This window comes from Nelumbo lutea, chromosome 2 (genome assembly GCF_056320005.1).
Source record: "Nelumbo lutea isolate HS-2025 chromosome 2, American lotus-T2T, whole genome shotgun sequence".
Taxonomy (NCBI): Eukaryota; Viridiplantae; Streptophyta; class Magnoliopsida; order Proteales; family Nelumbonaceae; genus Nelumbo; species Nelumbo lutea.
The window spans coordinates 52,659,628-52,685,232 of NC_142685.1; the positions used below are offsets into that span (position 1 = coordinate 52,659,628).

Sequence of the window (25,605 nt, forward strand, 5' to 3'; positions counted from 1 at the left end):
AGAGGGGAAGAGGGCAATTTTCCAACTTCTGTAACCCCTCATTCTGCTTGAAATCTCAAAATCCCTGAAGCCAAGCTTAAGCCTCATCTCCTGCTTTCTAGACTTAATACCAGAAGCATTCAAACCAGCCCTTGCCTTACTCAAGTTCCATTTAAAGTCCTTTCAGTTGCTAAAAAGTTGGTTTCAAGATTGTACATGAGCGGTAAGCCTCTCACCCCCCATCTCTCTAGTTTAGTTTACTTTTAAATTGCTTAAAATCCTTAAATTCTAGGAAACTTGCATTCCCAACTTCCTCTAGATTGAGAAAAAGAGGTAGAGAGGCGAGGGTCTTAGGGAAACAAATACCTAAGACCCGATAACATCACCTCAAATTAATTATGGGCGAAGTTGTAAACGTTTTTGTTGGGTTTCAAGAGCTTTGAGCAATCCCGTTAACTGGCATTTTTTCAAATTCTAAGCCCGAATAACTCCCGTTTTGGGCTACTATAACAGCTTGGAGAGAGAGGTGCCTAATACCTTCCCTCTCCCAATTCTTAGAACTCGATATCTCTTGGTTGTGTGCCTTTCCCATGGAAAACGGAATCATTATCAATGACTTAAATCGAGCTTTTCAAACCTAAAAATGATGACCCATTTCCTCTAAAAAATGGGTGGCAACTCTAATTCTTTTGAGTCAGCCATGAGCTTCCCGGAGCTCACACCAACCTTTTGCAGTTGCTTCTCTCATCAAGCATCTCAGTGATGTCTTCGCTGTCAAGGATCTTAGTCCTTTACATTACTTTCTGGGTGTGGAATCTCTACACACTTCTAATGGCCTATTACTTTCTCAGTGCAAGCACATAGTTGACTTGCTTAAATGATCTTCCATGGATGGTGCCAAACCGGTCTTAGTCCCATGCTTCCATCTTGTAAACTTAATAAAACAAGTGGTGATCCTCTAGCTGATTCAGTTGATTTTCGTAGCATTGTCGGTGCTCTACAATATCTCACCATGAGTCGCCTGATCATTGCCTATTTAGTCAACAAAATTTATCAGATCCTTCATTGTCCCCCCACAGAACATTGGGTGGTTGTTAAGCGTTTGTTGCGCTACATCAAGTCCACTGTGGACTATGGACTTCTACTTTGTCCCTCTACCTCTCAACGTGTTCAAGTTTTCTCTAATGCTGACTGGGCTGGCTGCCCATATGATAGACATTCTCATGGTGGATTTTGTATATATATGGGTCCAAATCTCATCTCTTAGGCTTCTCGTAAGCTGAGTCAGAGTACTGTAGCATTGCCACTGCTACTATTGAGTTAGTTTAGTTGCACTCACTATTTATTGAATTGGGTATACCTCTCTCTCTCTCCCTCTCCCATCTTATGGTGTGACAACTTGGGAGCCACTTATTTGACTGCCGATCCTCTTTTCCATGCCCCGTACAAAGCATGCTCTATGGTTCAGTTCATCTCTTCACGGGACCAGGTTGCCGATGTTTTCACGAAGCCTCTAACTTCACCTCGGTTGATTGCTTCTTCGGCACAAGATGACTGTAACTCCTCTTCCCGTCAACTTGAGGGGGGATATGAAAAGCATGACTCCCGTACCTTGTGCACATCTACTTCATCTAAGTCAAACAATGTATCAGGGAAGGACTCTAGTTCAACTCCACCTCAATAGAGATAAGTTTTCAATGCCTATGTTTTCACGAAGCCTCTAACTTCACCTTGGTTCATTGATCTTCGGCACAAGCTGACTGTAAACTCATCTTCTCGTCAACTTGAGGGGGGATGAAAAGCATGACTCCCCTACCTTGTGCACATCTACTTCATTTAAGTCAAACAACGTATCATGGACTCCCCCTTGCCAGTAAACCTTCTGTTGTTGTAGATGCAAGCTCGATTTATCATATTCCTACATTTAAAATTTGGAACCGCAGTTATCGATGGCGTACCAGGTGTAGTGTAACAGAAACAGAATCCGTGGCAATTTCATGGAAGAATCAATGACTTCAAATAAGAAAAAAAAAAGTCGGATTCGGATTCGGTTTGTGATCTCCAGTTGTCTAATTAGCAAATTGAAGAATCTTCTTCCCCAACTCCTTCTAATGTATATCTGCAATCTGCTGCTGTAAAATTAATACCGTCACAGATTACGACAACCTCGACAACTCAGTTGCATTTCTCTCGATTAATGTTCTAAAACTTTCCACATGTATTTTCCTAGCTTGACGTCGTTTTACTCAACCAGACAACCCTCACAACAGCATATTCCACCACCTCCCCTAGCTAGCTGGCCATTAAAAAAATGATGACGACACACACCAACTCCTTCAAATCTAAAATCCCAATAAAACGAAACTTCTCAAAGCACACGAGCATGAGTTGATCTTCTTCAATTCGTCGTAACCCAAATCCCTTTATATAAAGACAGTTAGTTATTCTCTTGATCTCTGCATTCTGTACTTGATAATATCAGCTGCTGTTAAAAATGCCTCGGTTCCTTCTTGTATGTTTGGTGCTGGCCGATGCGCTTGCAGTTCCAACTACGGCTACTGAAGAAGTTGAGGCTCGTGCTCAAAGGTCACAGCCACTTAGAGCCAGACCCACCAGCTTTGGGTCCAGAAGTTGGAACAGCACAAACATCCTCAACCCAATGGGTGAATGGAGGAGATTCTGCTGTGGAGCTCACTTCTTCTGACCAACCAGCTCCGTCGGAAGCTGCAAACCGAGCAATCAGATTCGGAGGTGTGGGAAGAGATCGACATCATAAAATTGAAGAATGCATCATAGGAGGTGGGGTTATAATTGGAGGCCTTGTTGCCACATTTCTTATTTCTATTTTCTGCTACATTCAAGCTACTAGAGAAAGAAAGGAGGAACCCAAGGCCCAAGATATAATGGAGTTAGGAAGCTAGAAGCTCTTTTTTTTTTAACTTATAGGTGATTAGGTTCTGCACATGGAAGACATTTTCCTTTTCTGATACTGTAAATTAGAGTTCAAAACATCAAATAAAACATGGGTTTCCTTATAATGTTAATCTGCGTGTCAAGCTAATTACCTTCAAAAGAAGAAGAAGAATAAATGAATGGTTGTAGAAGAAATTCCCATCGTAATAATGTCTACATAGGATATCCCGTATCCGGATCTTGAGTCTCGATCTTGTTGTACAATAGTATATACAAATTAAACCACTGTTTCTGAACTGTGTGAATCGACTCAGGAATCAACCGATCCAATTGGGATTTGGCTGGAACTTTTGTCATATTACCTCTGTGACTTGCCCAACTAATCACTTTTTCTTTTTGTTCTTCAATGGATAACTCGGCCGAGTTTAGTAGTTAATACTGGAAAGAGGAAGCTGAAACAAGACGAGAGTTTCATAGTGGGTTAATATAGAGAGAGAATATTCTATTAATTTCATTTCAAAAAGTGGCGTTTGGATGAGCAATTGGAGCACCCAGTTTTTCTCTTCTTTGATGAATCTACTTCCGTCCAAGATCTCCTTGATTGATCCTACTCAACTTGTTTTAAAGGGAATCTTCAGACAACTATCCCCGACAGAGAGCAAAGAATTCATCATTCCATCCATGGTTGGACCCAACTTCATATTTCCGTAGCTACTCGATCATGATATAGAACTCAACTCATAGGAGAATCTATTGGCCAGTAAGGCTTTCAAATATTGGAGACATTATTTTACCTTGTGTAACTTTGATGATTCTTCAACCGAAGAATCTCAATTAATGACTTACGAGAAAAAAAAAAGGCCTTTTCTTTAGGCTCAGTTTGGAAGGAGTATAAATATAAATTTGTAGAATGCAAAATCTTGTATTTTGTGTGTATTTGCACAATATATATTTGTATTTATACTCTACCAAACTGAACCTTATATGTACTCTATACTACATATACATCACTTGAAATTTTTGGGGCAACAAATTTCTAAGCCCAGCTCAATCTGGCCCAGTTTGATCATTACTTACTCACTACCTCCCAAGTAGATAAACTTGCCAATTATCTGAGGTAATTGTCTTAGCCTTTCTCTGGCCTTTTATATAGATGATAATACCCAATGTTGCACACGGGCCTATTAATATAATAGTTCAATGAAAAAAGTGTTAGCATAACTTTTCAAATATAATGTTGCATTTTATATAATATAAGAATCACTTGGCCACATGATCCTTCTTTTTGAACCATGTGGTGAGGTGAGGATGTAATTTGGGTTGGCTGGAATTAGCATTTTACATTGCTTTGGGTTCAAACCTTCAATTAATTTGGGCTTTCTTTTGGTAAAAATAACTTGGGTTATAGACCTTAATGAGAATTCTATCAAATCCATCCAATCGGATTACGCCCAGCCCAGTTGGTCCTGGGTCAAACCTCAACCCGACCCATCCCCCGAATTGGTTGGATATCGTGGCATTGAGGCATTTTGGAATTCCAACTCAAGTTCCACGTGGTCAAATATTCTCTCTCAAAAGCGCAGCAGACGTGGACTCTCAAGAGTCTTTTCGGTGTACTCGGTTTATTTCTTTTCTTTGACAACAAGAAAACTTGACACTAGCCGAATTACGTATTACGATCACTCCCTCGCTTTCTCCCTTTCTCATCCTCCCTACTCTTCCCCTATACTTGTCGGAGTGCAAACCGCTATCTCCATTAGTTTTTCTGCTACCACCGCGACCAAATGGTTCGAGTGTTCGACCTTCGACCGGTAAGCACTTCTTCTTATTCTTCTTCTTGTGGAGAGAAGGTAAACAGTTCCAATTTCTTCATTTTGTGCGAGGACAACTACGTTATTTCATGCTGTTATTAATTTTGTTAAAGGAGTGGTTATGATTTATTGAATTTCTTTTGCAACTTCTCTTTCTTTTCTTTTAAATGGTTATTAAATGATTATCTGTTCGTCCGTATTTTACTAATGGAGTGGTTTCACTTGCTGCTGAATATGATCTTTAAGGGTTTACTGGTTTTATTACGGTACGTTCATATACACATTTTGCGGTTCTTTATTGGTTGGACAGTCTTTGTGTCCTCTCCGTTTTGTTTTTCCTGCACAAATTGGTTTACTTACTGCTAAATTTGATTTTTTTAGGTATTTTTACATAATAAAACACGCCCTCGGTTGTTAATTTTGATTCATCAAGGACATAACACGTTGTTGAATCGGAAAAGATAACGTACTAAGGTTCTTCATATCTTGATTAGACTTTGCACTTTTTGTTTGCATCTTAGAGGCAATGGCGATGAGCATGAGTATTATGACACAAACACCAAATTCTGCTCTCGTATTTTCAGTGTAAGATGTAAATTGGTAACAGGACAAATGGCTAAGAAAATTATTACTCTTGCATTAAACTTATCAAATATATATATATATATATATACATTTATTATAAGGAGTCTGACGTGGCATTTCAGATACTTCACCATAACAGACTCATAACAAACTTCATCGCAAGTGTAATCCTCATCCCAATTAACTCATCAAATGTAACCTCATCGCAACTTGCTTCAACTGATTCGGGTATTTTCCTAATACCCTCCTTCAAGTCGGAGCATAAGGATTAAAAATGCCCAACTTGGGTAATAAAGAAGCAAAGCTATCTCGTCCAACAGCTTTGGTGAAAATGTCTATAGGCTGAGCCAATGTAGGAAGATGAGCAGTAGTAATGGCTTTTGTTTGGAGGTGCTCTCCTATGAAGTGTCAATCTATTTCAATATGTTTGGTATGCTTATGAAACATGGGATTAGCAGCTACTTGAAGTGCTACCTTGTTGTTACTGTATAGCTTCATAGGTTGTGGATGAGAGAAACCAAGATCAGAGAAGAGTTGTCTTAGCCACAATAGTTCACTAGTGGCGACTACCATTGCACAATACTCGACTTTAGCAGAAGAGCGTGCCACTTTTGCTTGCTTCTTACTCTTCCATGACAAAGGAGAGTGGCCCAGAGTTGTGAAATAGCCAGTGGTGGATTTCCGAGTGGTTGGGCAACCAGCCCAATCCAAGTCACAGTAAGCTCGCAATTAGAGATCACAATCAGTCGGAAGAAGTATTCCTTGCTCAGGTGTAGCCTTTTAATATCGAAGTACATGCATTGCAGCATCCAATTGTTGTTGTTTAGGATCACACATAAACTGGCTTAGGATATGAACTGAATAAGTGAGTTCTAGTCTTGTGATAGTGAGATAGAGGAGACGGCCCACAAGACATCTGTATTGATCAGGGTGATCAATTGGCAAGCCAAATTCAGGTCCCAAACGATGTTGTTGCACAATGGGGAATGTACTGGGTTTACAACCTAGCATGCCTGAATCCTTAAGGATGTCAAGGGTATATTTCCGTTGACTAAGAACACTACCCTAGGAAGACCGAGAAATCTCAATTCCAAGAAAATATCTAAGGACTCTGAGGTCCTAAATTGGAAAGCATTGTCGTAGGTAATCCTTGAGAGCAGAAATACGAATTGGGTCATTTCCGGCAATCACCAAGTCATCAACATATGCAAGTACAACGAGAATGCCGTTTGATTGTATTGAAGTAAAAAGGGTATTATCAACAATTGATTGTTTGAAACCCCATTGATGAAGAACATGAGATAGAGCTTCAAACCAATTGTGTGAGGCTTGCTTGAGGCCATAAATGGATATGTTCAAGTGACATACACGTTGATCCTTAGGAGGCAGAAGTCCAAGTGGAGGAACCATGTAGGTTTCTTCATGAAGAGTGTCATGAAGGAAAGCATTGTCCACATCCATCTGATGTAGTTCCCAATTTTGGGATGTAGCTAGAGCCAAAAGGTAGTGTACTGTTATGAGCTTAGCAACTAGGGCATATGTCTTTGTATAAATAATGCCTTCAGTTTGAGTGTAGCCTTTTGCTACCAAGCGGGCTTTGTAATGCTCAGCAGTACCATCAGGCTTGAACTTGACTTTATAGACCCAATGACACCCAATGGGAGTCTTTCCCGTGGCAAGTCAATCAATGTCCAGGTATGGGTGCGCTCAAGTGCAGCTAGTTTGGCTGACATAGTTTGCTTCCAACAGTCATGTTTCCTGGCTTCATCATAACAAGAAGGCTTAAGTTGTGTAGAGGGGATTGAACCCATAGTTAGAAAATTGGAGATTAGGTAGTGAGTACTTCATTAGTGAGTTTGTGACTGAAGTGTTGGACAAATGTAATCTGCCATGTGTGGGGGAGGTCTCTTGGAGCGAAGTGGGTGATGGTTATGAGAGGTTGGTGGGCTAGGAACAACAGGTTCAGGAGTTGGTGAAGTGATAATGTCCATGTCACTAGTGTGTTCAATTGATTCAGAACTAGTAGAGGGTTATAATCTGTCACAAACTGGTTCAGTTCTAGGTGTTTGATCGGGAATTATATCAACCACTATGTCATCAATGGTTGGCAGAGGTATGGTTGATGGTGGAGATGGGTCCAAAGGCATGTTGCCCTCAACAAAAGAAAATTTGTGTTCAAAGAAAATCACATCTCTAGACGCAAATATCTGCTTAATAGCCAAATTATATAATTTGTATCCTTTTTGACCATTAGGATATTCGACAAACACACATTTAGTGGCACAAGCATCAAATTTATCACGCCCACGTCGGGATGTACTTGCATAACAGAGGCAACCAATTGTACAAAAATGATTGTATGAAGGGGGCTTGTGGAAAAGAAGTTCATATGGCGATTTCCCAACAAGTATTGGATTTGGCAAGTGATTAATGATGTAAGCTATTGTTAGAACACATTCTCCCCAGAACTCGATTGGTAGGTGCACTTGGAGCCATAAGGCCCTTGCTATCTCAAGATGTCGGTGCTTGCACTCAATGACCCCATTTTGTTGAGGGGTGTCTACACAAGATGTTTGATTTAAGATCCCATGTGCTGTTAAGTAATCTTGAATAGATCTACAGAGAAATTCAGACCCATTGTTCGAATAGATATACTTAACTTGAGCATTGAACTATGTTTTGACCATTTCACAAAACATTACAAAAAAATAAAAGCATCTGATTTATATCATAACAAATACACCCATGTAGTTCAAGTACAATCATCTACTATTATTAAGAAATAATGAGCTCTAGAATGGGACGAAGTGCGGTAACCTCCCCAAATATCACAATGTATGAGTGTAAACTGTGTATCAGATCTGGTAAGAGTAATGGGGAAAGAAAGATGTGTTTGTTTCGCTCGAAAGCATGTGTCACAACAATCATCATCAGGTACTATAATGTGCAATTCAGGAATCAAAGCAAGTTTCTCATAAGAAGCATGGCCCAACCTTGAATGCTACATACATGGATAATGTGTACGAGTACTATGCAAAGAGAAGGATGGCAGAAGGGAAGCGAAGTGATACAATCCCTCACGCATTAGACTCACACCAATCAACTTCTTGGATGTCAGGTCTTGAAGAGCACAAAAATTAGGGAAGAACAACATAGTACAATTCAGGCCTTTGGTAAGTTTACTAACAGATATAAGATTACATTGAAACCCGGAATGAACAATACATCCTTTAATACCAGATCCAAAGACAACTCTATGTCACTTTGTGAATAAACTGGTGAACACAGTGTTTCCACTTCCATTCATGGCCACTCTTGTTGTTGACGGAAGAGAATACAACTCAATAACCGAGAAGAGAACTCGAGCCAAGAATCGGATGTTTTCGTGAGAGCCTGGTGCTCTGGTACCATGTAAATTGGTAATAGGACAAATGACGAAGAAAATTATTAATCTTGCATTAAACTTATCAAATATATATATGCATTTATTACAAGGAGTCTGACGTGGCATTCCAGATACTTCACTGTAACAGACTCATAACAAACTTCATTGCAAGTGTAATCCTCATTGCAACTAACTTCATCGCAACTTGCTTCAACTGATTCAGGTATTCTCCTAATATAAGATTCTAATAATACCCAGATACAACCAAATTCTCTTTTTATTATTCACTTCAAATTAATTCTTTTTCTAGTCTTCATTTCCAGTGTATCACATCACATTTGGTGGAAGCCTGGCTAGGGAGTTTAAGTTGGAAGGTATTAGGTTGTGGCAAAAAGGAATTCAGGTTAAAATAATTGAGATTCCTTGGCTTAATACTACTCGAGTGTAAGATTCCATTCTTAGATTCTAATTGACAAATACATGAAGGTGGTGCTATTCTGTAGCATGAGAAAAAAGATAATGATAGTGAACTAGCTCCATCTGTAAATCAAAAAGTGATAGTGAACTAGCTCCATCTGAGAAATATTCTATCATCAGCTACAGTATTTGGGTACTGATGTTACTAATTTAATTTGTACTTTTCTTTTATCATGCTTTAGTTGCATTCTCTTGGTTTGTATCTGGCTTATTGGTCTTCAGCCTCATCTTTATATTTTAATCGTAGGTTGCAAATTGTGGTTGAGATGTTGACTTCCAAGCTATTTTATAAGAAGAGCACTAAGGATTTATATAATTTTTTCTCAACCATATACTGCATTTCATTTCTCCTACTCACAAACTTACGACAGCATCAACCTCTTCTTGTTATAAACATATTGTCCAGAGGGGAAAAATTTTAAATTCAGGAATGGCAGATGTAAATGTAGTAATGGCAGTTATTAGGGCTTCTCGTCCCTCCTTCAGAAATGCTCATGACAAAGTAGCTTTTGTGATTCATGCATCATTTCTTGCTTTAGACTATGTCCTCACAGCCACTGGGGCTGCTGCTTTCTCTGAAAGTGCTTTATCATCTTCTTCTTCAGGTCAGCTTTCCATTAGTTTTGTGTATACTGCTCCCCTTTGTGTTTCTTTTTTATGGCGTATAGCATGACCTTTTTTGGGCAGATGAAGTTGGGATAGAGGGATGGAATTAAACCAATGACTCCTATGGTTTCACCTTTGTGAAGGACTCAAAGGGCTCAAAGAAATCAGTCTTGGTGAAACGCTTGGTGACAGAGGATGATTTGATTGTTGATGCACTTGATATTGGGCTTGGGGAAAAGAAAACCTATGAATCACCAGATCAAGTGCTTTCTTGTGGATCTTGATGTTAACTTTTCCACTTTTTAATTCATGTTTTTATTATTATTATTATTATTATTATTATTATTATTATTATTCTATTCCTATTACTTATTTGGTACTTTCTGCAGCATCAATGACTATGATGGTGGAAGTGGGGGCACCAACTATTCACAGATGTATAAAAATTTCACAGAGCTTGTGAGGAGTTTGAATTCTAGTATCCTGGCTAAGTTGGAGTCATTATCAACAATGCCAATTGGTTCAACCCCTTCCCTTCCAAGGTACATAATCTGCATTCGATTATTCCATGGTCCCAAGCATGGGAAAACTTCTATTCTAAATTACCTATAGCTTGAAAATATCAACTCTGCCAGTGGGAGCTTGTCTTACGCCACTGGTCCCAAGCTCAGATAAAGGAGGATGGTTGTGTCAGGTTGGGGCCAGCTTTAAGACTTTTACTAAACTCTTATGGTCGTGGATCTTGAACCATCTTTACATGCTCTGGCACTAAACAGAACAGAATGATGAAACAGGACTCATGTAGCCAACCCCATATAGTTGTGATAAGGTTTAGATGAAGATGGAGATGATAAAAATTGAAATACCAATTTACACTCCCATATGAGTGCCAACTAACTGAGTCTAAGATGAAAATAGTTCCCTTTTTGTTCAAAGACATTCTATTGTTCTACTAGATATTAAGACTAATAATGATGCTTTAAGAATATACTTATGTGATTTTTATCGACAGGTGTATAGTGATGATGATCCATTATCCATCATCCATCATCCATCATTTTAAGTTGTCAAACACTTGGAATATTCAATTCCTTCTAAGAATCTAATTAAGAGAGGATGGATTCACATCAAATTGCCACTTGATATGGTTGAAACTTTAATGATGGACGTTCTTTTATTCAGACTTTATTTTTCCAAAAGAAAGAAAGTAAAAGCAATGGACATATGTTGCATAGTTTTCAAGGCGTCTAGGCGATTCTGGGTGACACTCAGGTGCCTAGTCACCTAGGCGATAAGAATTTTATAATATAAAGAACTAACTTTTGGCTAGTTCCCTAGTTTATATACTATTCAACATGTATATTAATTGAAAAAATAGAAATGTTCTTTATTAAGAACATTAAATTTCCTCTAAAAATGTGGCAAATCATCACATCTAAAAGATAAAAATCTTTTACATATGTTAATTTCATTATTTTTAAACATAATAGTACTATATTAAGTATTTAATAGAGAAATTTCACATCAATTAGTAGTTAAAAAAGGTTATTAACTTTATATGATAAATATTCAAGATGGAAAGTAAAATAGAAAAAACAAGGATGGAATTTCTGTTTTATTTAATTAGAGAGAGACAAATAGAAAAAACAAGAGCCTCTTTGTACTTCTATTCTTTCTTTCCTCCTTTTTTTCTTTCTTTTTTTCTTTCTTTTTCTCTCCTCAAAACCCTTTGATCTTTTAAATTTCAATAGTAAAACATTAAAGCAAAGTATAAGTGATATATATAGAATATAATAAAATGCATTAACACACACATTAATAAGATACAACAATACAAATGATATTATATAAGGTGCCCGCCTTGTCATTTTTGTCACCTAGGTGGGTGCCTAGTTGCCTAGAAGAGTGCCTAGTTGCTATAAGTCAAGGTGTTCCAGTGAGGTGCCCAGTCAACAGGTGCCTAGTCGCCTAGGCGATGCCTAGTCAGGCACCAAGGTGATGCTTTGACAACTATGATATATGTTGTTTGTAGTGTCTGACATTACAGTGAATGCTATTTAATGCTGGGTTGGTAATCACCAATCAAAAAAAAAAAAAATGCTAGGTTGATGATCACATTCTGAACTTAAGCTTGCATCGATGGGAGATCTGGAGCTCACCTCTGATCTAATTCCTTCTAATATTAGTGGCATGATCAATGATAGTTGGTATGAATATTATGCTTCTCCACAGGCCTGATGAGGACCAATTGCTCTTTCTACAGAGAACATTTCTTTTATTGAAGTGAGAGCTTTTCTTAATGATTTTTAGCCTATTCTGTTTTGGCTTAGGTCATTCTGTGAAGCAGTATAGTTAGTTTCTTAGTAAAAAAACTTTAGGAATATTAAAAGTATAAGGTTTGGAAAACCATTTACTTTGAACTCAGCTCAAACCCTTAGCCTTTTCTCTGAATTAAATACACTATGAATTTGTTATTTTTTATCTTGTTTCTTTGTTTTGTCATAACATGCTATTGTGGTAAAGAAGATTGTTTTCTAACAGCATATATGCAGTTTCCAAAGCAGGGTGTTGCTTTGGGTTGATATTTGCATTTTCATCAATTTATATTTTTTATTTCCATGGTTTTTCTAACTTAGGTCACGTTTGGGAGTGTTTCTCATCCAGCTTGCTTTTTTTCTATTGTGGATATGAAGGCTTCTCCTAGCATTTTGACAACCATGTATCTTACTATGTATTTAGTAGTTTGCTTTGTAGTGTCTTAAGAGTGCAAGGTGCAAAAGAAGTACAAAGGGCTTTTTGCACCCAACCTTTTTGAAGCAAGGTGAAAAATTATTAAAAATGCAAAAAAATCAAAATAAATAAAAAATACTAATACAGTATAAATTAAAAAATGCATACTTTAATTTTAAATTAAATGTTTTAAAAATTCTATTAGTTCAAATTAAAATACATAAACATAAAAGATAAAACATATGCAAAATGAAGAATTGAATATGTAAAAATAAAATCAAACATAACATACTAAACAATTCAATCATGTCAAACTTTATCTCTATTTCTTTCCTAATCATATTATTTAAAATAGATAATGTGATTTTAAGTATCTTTTATTCCTAATTTTATGAGCTGCCTTTGTACCAAGCCTCTTGAGGCAAGCCCAAACAAATCCCACACATGGTCTTAAATTCTTAATTCATACATAGTAAAATGGTTTTATAATTTTAATTATAGTTCCTTATCTTTTAAAAATTGTCTTGTATTAAGAAGAGTGAATGGACAACATTAGCAAAAAGGAGGTTCTTAGAGCACAAAATTTAACTAAAGTACAAGGCACATCAGGCATGCACCTAGGCACACCAAGCACACACCTTTAAAGGGGCTGAGCTTGGCCTAAGGTGAGGCACTGGCATTGAAATGCACCACACCTATGTGCCTAGGCATGACTTCTAAATTACTAGTAGTTTGCATTAACGTGAACCCATCTTTGAAATAAATTATACATCTGGAGGCTGTATGTTGTGGACGCATTCATTGGGAAGAAGTACCGCCACTGGTAGCAGCGGTGATGTAGTGTCCTCATCGGATTATCTAGCTAGTCACAGTTCACCTTATCTTATCTTATCTGTTTTCTTATCTTATTCTTATCTTATCTGTTCCAGTAAGGATTAGTAGAGAGTCTTATCTATCTTAGGGAGTCTTATCTTTCTTGAGTAGGGAGTCTTATCTATCTTATCTATAAGCAGTATAGTTTAACAGGAGTCTTCCTACAAAGAGGACTCTTACCCCTTGTAATCTCCTATTTAAGGAGCTGAGATTATTGAATAAAGGCATCGAATTTCAGTCAAGAAAGAGAGTAAAAGGAGAGTTAGGTGATCTCTTGGACAAATCACCCTTAGGACGCCAAGATAGGTTTTGCAAGAAAGGGGAGGAACAAGGGAAAATAGGAGGTTTTCCTCATGGACCGACCCGTGACGAGATCCTTTTCCCGGGCCCATAAAAATTTGGTATCGAGCCAAACGTCATGGGCGATCTGGAGCAGTTGTCGTCCAGGGTCCATGAACTGGAGCACGGGCTCGTGGCGAACAACGTAGAGGTACGTGAAGTCAAGGACGATGTCCGAGAGCTACGACGCTTGCTGGAGTTGTATTTCTCTAACAAGGAGAAGAGTTCCAAAGGGACTACAACCACCAACAGCCGCCGACCAGATTTGACGGAGTCATCCGGCGAACAGCAAATCGTCGCCCCGGCAGCCGCGGTTGTTCCCAAGTACAGCAGACTGGAGTTCACTTCTTACAACGGCACCGGAGATCCACTGGGTTGGCTATACCATTGCGAACAATTCTTTCGCAATCAGCATACGGAGGACAAAGATAAGGTCAGCCTGGCCACATTCCATCTAACGAAGGTGGCACAACTCTGCTTCTACCGATTGGAGCAGGAGGAACCCGGGCTCAGTTGGGGCCAATTCAAATCCTACTGCCTCCTTAGGTTTAAGCCCCCATTGATGAGCAACCTGCTAGGTGAATTGATCAACCTCAAGCAGACAGGAACCGTGGCTGAGTACCAGCGCCAATTTCAGACCCTCCTTGCCAGAGCAGTCTTGGTACAACTGGATCAGAAGGTAGACATGTTCACCGTAGGATTAGCAGAACCCTTGAGGGTGGATGTGGAGATGCAACACCCTCCAAACCTGGTCACATCCTTGTACCTAGCTCACGCCTTCGAATGTAAGCTACAGATCAGCCGCGGGACCTTCAATATGGGTCGATCGCCGACATCATGGACACCCCCGAAGTCAACCGGGGTGGCCACTTCTTCGGCAACCAGCAAGGAACAGAAACTTCATACGGGTAACGTTCCCAGGTCGGCATCAAGCATGGGAAGCAGCATGGCGGCACCACCCATTAAATGTTTGTCCAGAGCCGAGATGGCAGATCGCCGGGCAAGGGGACAATGCTTCAATTGCGATGATCTATATTCGGCAGGGCACAAATGCAAGAGGCTATTCTGCCTTCTAGTGGATGAACAAGAGGAAGACGAGGATGAACCCGCAACGTTAGAACCAGAGATCTCCCTCCACGCGATCACCGGGTTAAAGACCTCTCAAACTATGCAATTGCAGGCGCAAGTGGCAGGGAAACCAGTACGTATTCTCGTTGATTCGGGAAGCATGCACAATTTTGTAAGTAAGCAAGCTGCCCTCCAGTTGGAATTACCTATGGAAACCAGACCACAACTGTAGGTAGCCGTAGCAAACGGAGGGAGGGTTCACACTCCCAGAATTCGTAAGAACATCCAAATACAGGTCGAATCCGAATCCTTCTCTGCCGATTTATTTGTGCTATCCTTGGATGAATTTGATATAGTTCTTGGAGTTAAATAGTTGATCAGCCTAGGCCTAATCCTATGGGATTTCAGCACCCTAACAATGACATTCCGCTTGAATGGAAAACAAATAACTTGGCAGGGAACCAGAGTAAAGGCAAAAAAACCGCAAATGCATGCACTTCAGGGCGAAACAGTACACACAACAGATATGGAAAGACTCCTCACCGATTTCTCAGATGTATTCCAAGAACCCAAGGGACTTCCACCCTCCCGAAACAGTACACACAACCGCAAATGTATCCATCTGGTGACGGGTTCAGAACCAGTCGTCCGGCCTTATCGCTACCCACATCTATAGAAGGAGGAGATAGAGAAGCAGTGTATGGACATGATGAAACAGGGAACCATCCGTCTTAGTCGCTCTCCCTTCTCCTCGCCGGTTCTGTTAGTGCCAAAGCAAGATGGTACTTGGAGATTTTGTGTGGACTACAGAGAGCTCAATAACCAGACCGTCAAGGATAAATTCCCTATCCCCATTGTGGATGAGTTGTTGGATGAACTCCATGGAGCCCATTATTTCTCGAAATTATACCTTAGGTCGGGATATTTTCAGGTCCGGATGGCTCCCGAGGATGTAGAGAAAACTGCCTTCAGAACGCATCATGGTCACTTTGAATTTCTAGTTATGCCGTTCGGTCTCACCAACGCCCCATACACATTCCAGTCTCTAATGAATGAGGTATTTCAGTCCCACCTTCGCAGATTTGTCTTAGTGTTCTTTAACGACATCCTAGTTTACAGTAAATCATGAATAGAACGCGTGCATCATCTACGGACTATTTTTGAACTCCTACGCCAACACAAGCTCTTCCTTAAGCGGTCAAAATGCTCTTTTGGGGAGCGCCAGGTTCTTTACTTAGGATCAGTGGGCAAGGTGTCACGGTGGATGTTTCCAAAATTCAAGCAATCAAGGAATGGCCCAAACCTCAATCCACCAAGGCTCTCCACGGGTTCCTAGGTCTGACAGGATACTACTGCAAGTTTGTACAAAATTATGGACTATTGGCTGCCCCATTAACCAATATGCTAAAGAAAAATGCCTTCCATTGGGACGATGCAGCTGATGCAGCCTTTACAAATTTAAGGAATGCCCTCTCCTCCACACCAATTCTGCAGTTGTCGAATTTTGACCTCAAATTTACAGTCGAATGCGATGTATCAGGTATAGGTGTTGGAGCCGTATTGCAGCAACAAGGACACCCGATTGCCTTCTTTAGCCGCAAACTGGCTGACCGACATCTAAAGTTACCTGCCTACGAGCGCGAACTGATTGGGTTAGCTAGAGCAGTGCAACACTAGAGATCATACTTGTGGGGAAGGTCTTTCGTCATCAAGACTGATCACTACAGCCTCAAGTATTTGTTAGAGCAACGGCTTATCACTTCGCCTCAGCAACATTGGGTTAGCAAACTGCTTGGTTTTGATTTCTAGGTAGACTACAAGGCAGGATCCTTAAGTCGTGCCGCAGATGCCTTGTCTAGACGAGACAAAGATTCTATGTTCCTTTGTGCGATTTCACATCCCCGAGTCACCCTGTTAGAAGACATTAGGAACACGCTGCCACAATCACCAGAGTGGATGGACCTTGTTCAAAAAATACAGTCCAGGACAACCGACTCAAATTGGTCCATTCACGACAGGCTGGTGCTATACAAAGGACGGATATACCTCCTAGCCGATTCTTCTTTAATTCCCTCCGTAATCTCCAGTATACATAACTCCACCCATGAAGGCATTCAGAAGACACTGCATCGCGTCCGAACTGATTTCCATTGGCCAAGTATGAAAACCACTATTCGGGACTTCATCCATAATTGCTCCACGTGCCAACAACACAAATGGGAAAACCTACACCTGGCTGGCCTTCTTCAGCCCCTCTCAATTCCAACACAAATCTGGGTTGATATCTCCATATATTTCATTGAGGGCCTACCCAAGGTTGGCGGGAAATCTGTTCTATTCGTAGTGGTGGATCACTTTTCTAAGTATGCCCATTTCATCCCTCTGTCACATCCGTACAGTGCTGCTAAAGTGGCCCACGTTTTCTTTACGCATGTTTTCCGTTTACATGGGTTACCAGAATCCATCATCAGTGACAGGGACCCAGTTTTTACTAGCGCCTTCTGGAAGGAACTGTTTCGGTTGCATGGTACTACCTTAGCTTTTTCCTCCGCTTACTATCCTCAGACAAATGGCCAAACAGAGGTAGTGAACCATACGATCGGGATGTTCTCTGTTGTTTTTTTGGAAACCAACCGCGTCGGTGGGTTGATTGGCTTCCCTAGGCCGAATATTGTTATAGCACGACCTATCATTCTTCCCTTGGCATGACACCCTTCCGGGTCGTCTATGGCCGAGACCCTCCTCGCTTGTTATCCTATGAGCCCGGTTCGACTCGATTGGATGAAATTGATCGTTCCCTACAAGAGCGCGATGCCCTCCTAGCTAAAGTTTCTCTCCGCTTGCACCAAGCGCAATTACGCATGAAGCACGCCTATGACCAGCATCATCGGGAATTAACACTTGAACCAGGACAGTTTGTGCGGTTGAAGCTTCAGCCCTATCGGCAACGCTCCTTGAGACACAAGGCTGCCCCTAAATTAGCTCCTAAATTTTATGGACCTTTCAAGGTTTTATGACGGATCGACACGGTTGCATATCAGCTAGAACTGCTAGAGCACAACAAAATCCATGCTATTTTCCACATTTCCTTGCTCAAGCCATTTACGGGTACTCCTCCTGACCAAGTACCCCCCTACCACCCTTGAAAGACGAGAGACTCATCCCCCAACCTCGGGCTCTTGTTCGATCTAGAATCAATCGGGGTGTTCTCGAAGCCCTGGTGGAATGGGACAGCTTACCATCAACCGAGGCCACCTGGATTCCCTTGACTGAACTCTGAGACACATACCCAGATTTCGAGCTTGATGACAAGCTCGTAGTCCAGGAGGGGAGTAATGTTGTGGACGCATTCATTGGGAAGAAGTACCGCCACCGGCAGCAGCAGTGATGTGGTGTCCTCATCGGATTATCTAGCTAGTCATAGTTCACCTTATCTTATCTTATCTGTTTTCTTATCTTATTCTTATCTTATCTGTTCCAGTAAGGATTAGTAGAGAGTCTTATCTATCTTAGGGAGTCTTATCTTTCTTGAGTAGGGAGTCTTATCTAGGAGTCTTATCTATCTTATCTATAAGCAGTATAGTTTAACAGGGAGTCTTCCTACAAAGAGGACTCTTACCCCTTGTAATCTCCTATTTAAGGAGCTGAGATTATTGAATAAAGGCATCGAATTTCAGTCAAGAAAGAGAGTAAAATTGAGAGTTAGGTGATCTCTTGGACAAATCACCCTTAGGACGCCAAGATAGATTCTGCAAGAAAGGGGAGGAACAAGGGAAAACAGGAGGTTTTCCCCGTGGACCGACCCGTGACGAGATCCTATTCCCGGGCCCATAACACTGTACCCATAGTGTTCTTGTGAAAGATTGTATCAACTGTAAAGGTTTTTTGATAAATGTTCTGGACTGTACTGTCTAACAGTTCATACAGTTTCTAAAAGCGAATCAAGCCTGCCATTCAAAACTGTTGATGCATATCTGATGTCATGCTGATATCATAGATGAATTATCTGACCTACAGTCAAACTTCTCAATTGGCAATTACTACCTTCAGCAGTTAATTCACTGGTCTGGTTTCAGAAAAACTGTTCGGAAGTAATGATGGTTCTCAGTGGTTTTCCTATTTTATGGAGGAAGCACCTTTAGATAAACTCTATCATGGAATAATTGGGCATCCCATAGAGTCATAGACCCATACCCTATTTTTATTCTTCTGCTGGCTGTGTAGTTACATTTAATGATTAAAAATGGCTAATTTAGTATTTCATTAATTGATTGTCAGTGACTATATCCATAATTTGGTTTCCTATAAGTGTGATGGTTTAAGTGATTCTGAAATTTTAACCATTTCAATGATGCTGACTCATTGAGTGTATTAACGTTTTGGTTTTGGACTCTGTCTGTCAAATGATATTTTACTTGGCTGTTATCGAAATTATGTTTTTCAAGGATCCCTTGACCAAATGTTATCAATATGATCGTTTTGCAGGTCAAAAGAAAGTGTGGAATCAGAATGTGACAAAGGTGACCTTCGTGTGAGTCTTGGAGCCTCAAGTCCCCCAGCAACTTCCTCCAGTGTATCTTCTTTGTTACTAATGCTCAATATAAGTTCATTCCTTTCTTGCATTAGTTCATTCTTCAAATGCCAATGTAAACATATGGTTGGTTTATTTACTTGATATCTTTTTTTTTTTAATCATTTTGGCCTTTTAAATTTCCTAATCAAGCTCTTAGATATATCTCCATAGCTTTTCATTTTTGTAGAATCTGTAGATTCTCGAGTTTCAACCTCAGTAACTTGTATTTATTTGATAAACAAGCAAGATCTGAACTGGAACCAAGACATTCAAACACAGTAATCTGTAACCAGTAAAGCATTGCATCTTATATTTATTAAGAGAGGTGATTTTATCCCTACTATAATTACTAACTGATCAGTCCATTAATATATTTATTAATGGAAACACTCAAACCATTGCCATAGAATGCTATCTTTTTCTTCTTATAAAACTGTAGTGGTTGTAGACATCAAGGAAGATACCTGTTCTCTAAGAGCGTTACATTTGGTGTATCGTAATTGTATCCATACCATATGGATCTTACTTGGAAGAAAGCTCAACCTCTAGTTTGTTTATACATCATTACTTGTGATCTTAGTGTTATTGTGATTTGACATTTTTCTCAATCTTTCCCTACTGAGAATCCCATAGGGTTTCCAATATTTTGAGTAATATTTTCGATTTGCTTTCAATCATTTTCTCAAGGTGATGTTTCCTTCTTCTATCAAAATCTCAAACCTTTCTTAAGAGTTATGGGATGCAAGTGTTTTGTATTACCGAATTCTATTTCAAGATTCAATAAAGGCATACTTCTTGCTATTCTTGTTATTATAGTTTTAATATTAATAGCATAAAATTTATAAGGGTAAATTACAAATTACTACCCTGTACTTTGGGGGTAGTGGCAATTACCCCCCCTGAGCTTTCATTTGCGACAAAGACCCCCTCTGTTAGCATTCCTTCAGTTCACTTTGAAAAAGATTCTCAAGTGACTGTTTAGACTTTTCTAAATATCCAAACTGACACAACAGGATTCATATAGCCGACTCCATATGGTTGGGATAAGGATTGAATAATGATGATGAGAATACCCAACAGTGGATTTCGAGCCTGCTACTGATAATTACTATTGAACTGTTCGATATTGCATAAACCTACACTATCAGCAGTTTCTTCAGTTATGGGGCCTGTTTCTATCAAAACACACAGTGCAATATCTACTGTTTCCTTGTTCACCAATAAGAACGTCTTCAGGGATTTTGGGTACTTGTACTTTTGTTTTTGAAGCCAAGCAGTATTTGTACTGAGGATCACTATTTGGTACAATAGTATATGCATAAATTATTAAATAATGTTGTGCATCTTGTATAGGTTCCTATTATTATTACTTTTCTGTCAGTGCATGTGTAATTAGGGATGCAATTTGGGTCAGATTGGGTTGGGAATTCGCGAAATTTTGAATGGGATTGAACGCTAACCTGAGCCAAATGTAGTTGAAATTCTTCAAGACGGGCAACCTGATTTACAGCCCCAAGTGTGACTTACAGCACTAAGTGCAACTTGGCGCTTTTGTTTCTACTTGCCTTTATTTATATTTTAGTTCAATACTCTGTTAATGATCAAAACAGAAATTAGTATTGCCAGAATATCTTCCTTGTCGAACTCCAATAAATGTTATTTGTTTTAATTACTCATATTGAAGGAGCCTGGTTATGATTTTCATTCAGTTATGTTGATCAATTAATTATTTTTTCTGAGCTTTATATGCACAACTCGCATATATGCATTTTTGTGTTACAGTCTTGTATATCCTCAAGTTCCATCTCTTGGTTCAAGTGATCTTTACCCAGGGCCTGCCACTGGAGTGTATCCTTCATGGTTCTTTTCTTTCTCCATTTTCTCCCTTCGGTTTTCAAGTTTCAGTCTCAGTTGTGGTTTTCTTATTTTATTTTTATTTATTTATTTATTTTTGCATTTGTTTATCTGTCTTTCTCAGGAGCACTGGCATTGGTGGAGGCATGCTTTTAGGTCTGTAGGTAGTCTATTTGACATTCTTCATTAAAGAATCGTTATTCAACTTTTTTGTTGTGCTGACGGTTTATCTTCTGGTGGGAGCAGGACCAAATGACCCCAGCTGGTTTAGTGGCACATATGGAGAGCAAATTGGAGTCCCTGGGGAAGTTCCGTTAGTATATTGACCTCTGCAATTGTCCCCCAACCCCCTGCGCCACCTTCTATATCTTCTATGGCTATATTTAGGTATTCATAGATTCTAATCTTGCAAGGGTGAATTGTTACAGGGGTGTTCCACCTGGTGCTCGTTTTGATCCCTATGGCCCTCCAGATCTTTCTGGTTTTGAGCCTAACCGATTTGTCAGGTATTATCAAAGCTTTTCTTCTTAAGTTTCCATGCTTTTAGTATACTGTTAGAACGTTTTAGCTAATCGAGCCTGACTAATATGTAAATATTGGAGATAAAGATGCTGTTTTGATTTCTATTTTTATGTATATATAAATTCGAGACATGGGACCAAAGAGTGCCAACGTCTCTGCATATAGAAAACCACTCAAAGGTGATTTTTTACCATTTCTAAGGAATGAGGAAAGGTTCCTTGGATCATTACTCATCAGGATGCCAATTTTATTAATAACTTAATAAGAAAAGCTTTGATGAAAGACCTATTTCCATGTCCGTGAATTGTGATAAATTCCCAAGTCTCGTACTGGCCGTGATGGTAGATGGGCTTCCTTCTCTTCATGGATATGGCCCAAATAATCCCCACAGGTGGAGGTTGGGGTCTGGACTCTGGTTTAATGGATCAAGTCCATGATATGGCTGAGCCCGTGTTGCTTATTAGAAATGAAGTAGTTGCTGGAGGGTGAGCTTAGTGTTCTAGAAGGATTACGTCAAAAAATGAGAGAAAAAAAAAAAAAAAAACAAATAGGAGATATGTTGTTTCAACGGAAAATACATACCCTCTTTATCAAAAGAAAACGTATTAAATTACTCATCTGGAGATCAGATCTGCTCCTCACAGAGAACGCTTCACACCAACCTCACGGCGTTTCAGCCGTGCATCTGGGAATTAAAAATTTACAAGTACAAGATATTCCAGGTGCACGGCTGATACATCCTGTGAGGTTGGAGTGAGGCGCGCTTTGTGAGGAGCAGATCCGAACTCTTAAATTTTTCTGAGAATAAATTTCTTGTTTCCCTTATGGGAAATAATAATTCAATAATAAATATGGTGGTCGGCGTGCCGGAGTGGTTATCGGGCATGACTAGAACTCATCTGGGCTCTGCCCGCGCAGGTTCGAATCCTGCCACTCACGTGTTTTTATCTTTATTATTCTCTGTTTTAACATTTTAGAAAATATATAAATGGGAGGCCAATATTGCGAATTGCCATTGCTTCTGTGAAGTGTCAACACTACAGGTCCAGCCCATCTTCATTTTCAAGCTTTACTTTCAATTTCATTAATTATATATTAAAACAGCGAAGAAAAACTTAGCAAGCATCTTAATGAAATATGATCGTTCACACTTCACACTGCCAAAGTAGAAAGTTGGCCAACGACTGGGGCACAGGTTTGCTCAAATACTTGCATCCTTTCATGCATCATCTGGTTGGGTGGTTATGTCATATTGGTGGAGGGTGTCTGTCTGTTCTAAGTTCTAACTCATCAGCTGTCGTAACTCTTCGTAAGTGGAGCTACGTCCCTAAATGTGAACCCATTTCTATCGTCTGGAGATATTTTTTCTTCTTTCCTTAACACTTGGTTGTAGAAGGATATTATCTGTCTTGATGGGATATTGGTAAATGCAATTAATGGCCCAGGAAAATATAATGGACAATTAAGTATCAAATGGTGCATGATGTGATTCATTCACATTGGTCCAATTCGATCAATAATTAATAAATTAATTAGCAGAGAAGTCGTGCAGCACCCCGTGCAGGCAAGGTTACAACACACACGCAAGCACGCAAGCACGCACGCACGCCACAAGGAATAAAGGCTAGTGGGGGAACTTTCCCTTTGACACGCAAACAATCTTGGTGAGCCATAGACCGACTCGATCGATCACTTCAGTCTTCAGTCCTAATCCGTTAAGAGTTTGCCTGGCCCTGGCTTGCATGGTTGGCGAAATTAAAATTCAAAAACACACGGAATATAATAACAAGCCTGGAGACTTCATGTCATTTTTTATTAATTCATCTTCTGGAAGGCGCTCCGAAGCGTCAAAGTGATCACATCTCTTTATCTCCTGTATATATATGTTTCCTAACTTTGAATTCTTGAAACTTATTAAACAGATTTGCATTCTAATGACTTTGTGAGTGCCTTCAAAAAGAATCGCTTTCAATTCAGAAAGAAAGATTTATTTAAGCTCCTAACTAATCTTAACCTCAGTGAGTTTTCTTTCTTTTTTCCTTTTCAACTCAGAAATATTCTAGCTAGCTACATCCTACATGGACGAGATCCAGTTATTTGGACAGACGACGGCCACACGGTTATTCATCAATATCTATCACTATTGCTCGGATTAATTCTGCTTGTTGCCAGCTCTACCTAATTCTTTCTTGGGAGGAAGCTTCGATTTCCCAATAAGACAGACTTAAGCAACCTGGAAACGCGTAGTTCAATTCATTCGTTACTCTTTATTCTGATGACTTGCTTCTAGAAGTTAGAGGGAAATTAAAGCTCTATGACATTCATTCTACTTGGAAAGAAAAATAATCACTCCATTAATTAGAATTGTTGAAAAAAAAATCATGTAACATGAATAAATATAAATTCTTTCGATTCATCCCTAATATAGGTACAAGGTTAATTTGTTTTTCGTTGGTTGTTGAGGCTGAGGGATTGAGTTTTGAGTTTGGGTATATATTACCCCAAGTTCCTTCTCCATAGACGGGCAGCTGTTTTACATCTCATCATCTGAAACACAAAACAGTGGGAAAGCAATTATGTGTTTATCCAAGCGTTGCATTCTTCTACTATTGGCTTTGCTGATTGTGGCCACAGCTCACACCTCAAGAGGTGTAGAATCCAGACCACTTTCTGTCAAAGACCAGCAAAGTAAGGATTCGATCATTAAAGCACCAACAAACACTACACTCTCCCTCTCTCTCTCTCTCTCTCTTAATCTTAGCTGCTGCTTCTCTTAATTAATTGTTATTTAATTTGATTTACAGGATACACAAAGATGTTTGCGTCGCTGGGTCTCGAGTGCAAATGTTGCGATAAAGCAGGAGGTGAATGCAGGAGTACTGAGTCGACCACTTCGTCTTGCCCTAAACTCCAATGCCTTCCATGGAGATTATACTAAATATGTGCTGAGAGCTCTATTCTACTCTATATGTGCTGAGAACACATATTACATGTATATACATTATCTTGATTAAAGAGAATATTGTATACGTTACACCCACATATATACATTCACATGTAAATACAGTTAAATCTTAGTATATATAAGTATATACATCCATCTCTCTAATTTGATGGTCCTGATCTCGGTTGTGTTCACCTCAAGCTTGTCTTCCTTTTCTCTAAAGTTGATTCATGCTTCTCCAACTACTCAATGTTGCTCGTGGAATAATAATAATAATAATAATAATAATTTTAGTGACAAAGTAACGTTAACCCAAGCCTTGATTAATTCTTATCCTATAGCTAGAGGCTAGAGAGAGCTGTGGTGGTGGAAGAAAATCTTGAATCACAACTAAGGAGGGACCAGGTACAGAGACCAACTTGTGGTGTATGTCTTCAACTATGTATAGGAAATTAGAGCTAACCACTGGCGGATTCTAGTCCATCGGATAATTCGATCCAAGCAAATACAAGGTCGGATAAGGTTGTGTTAGAGAATTATTCCAATTTGACATTAGAAAGTGGTACTTCACGTGGAGGCTCTCTAGCAGCAGGTTGGATCAAAATGTTTTTATTTATACTCTTGGCCTCACCAACTCACCAATCAATTCTCAGGCAGAAATTGAAGAAAGAAAAAAAAAAAAAAGTGGGTTACGAGTAGAGTGCTTTCCTTTCCTTGGGTCCAGTTGACCCTTTGAGAATTAGATAATTAGAGCTCTAGAGGAGATACCACCTCCACAGGATTTGTGGTAGATATATAATATGCGAGGACAACATGTAACAAGACAACACAGGAAGCCTCCTTGTGCAACCCAGAATGTACCCCACCTAGAATCTACATTACATATATGCACCATCATTGCAAATTGCAAACCACTTTATTTTTTTCTTTTTTATCTTCATCCTAT

At 39.5% G+C, this 25,605-nt stretch overlaps 1 pseudogene across 1 annotated transcript; it reads left to right on the forward strand.

Moving 5' to 3' along the window:
* The first annotated feature begins 4,571 nt into the window (after window positions 1-4,571).
* On the forward strand, window positions 4,572-24,834 carry LOC148870688 (putative proteasome inhibitor; annotated as a pseudogene). Its single transcript, XR_016106443.1, has 10 exons — window positions 4,572-4,703; window positions 9,557-9,755; window positions 9,838-10,019; window positions 10,146-10,298; window positions 19,252-19,339; window positions 21,122-21,199; window positions 21,318-21,349; window positions 21,440-21,506; window positions 21,622-24,403; window positions 24,520-24,834. The product of XR_016106443.1 is annotated as a putative proteasome inhibitor (transcript).
* The last annotated feature ends 771 nt before the right edge of the window (window positions 24,835-25,605 follow it).